Source organism: Sapajus apella, unplaced genomic scaffold (genome assembly GCF_009761245.1).
Source record: "Sapajus apella isolate SASKATOON/1434 unplaced genomic scaffold, GSC_monkey_1.0 scaffold3, whole genome shotgun sequence".
NCBI lineage: Eukaryota > Metazoa > Chordata > Mammalia > Primates > Cebidae > Sapajus > Sapajus apella.
In genome coordinates, this window is record NW_022436943.1 from 15,475,781 (window position 1) to 15,476,245 (window position 465).

General features: G+C 34.8%; 1 protein-coding gene across 8 annotated transcripts in view; it reads right to left on the reverse strand.

Moving 5' to 3' along the window:
• Nucleotides 1-465, reverse strand: part of RALYL (RALY RNA binding protein like) — a 729,873-nt gene that overhangs the window by 448,320 nt on the left and 281,088 nt on the right. The window lies entirely within an intron of this gene.

Sequence of the window (465 nt, forward strand, 5' to 3'; positions counted from 1 at the left end):
TTTCCCCCGGAGCTTCCTTCGTTGGTTCTTGTTAAAGCAAGGGGAAATTCTGAGAAAATTTCAGTTTGAAATCACTTTTGAGAATGTTATCAGGCTGACTCTTGAAACATTAGTAGGGATCAGCTAGGCAATTACATGGCATGAGAAAGGAATTAAAAACAGTTGCAAATTCCATGATAAGAACATGGAAGGACCCAAAGTTAATGGAAAGCACTGAATATTGGAGAATGCAGCCCCACCACAGGCATTGAATTTAAATAACTTTCTCTTTGTAATTAATTCTGGTTATCTGTGTCAAAAACAGGTAAGGTTAGAGAGAGTAAGGAAAGGGGGGAAGATAAAATAAGCCATAGTTTTAATGTTGATGTTGTTTTTATAAAATAATCTCTGGTGAAAATACCATATATGATGTGATACCATTTACCTAAACTGCATGTGTAGGGGAGATATATATATATATATATA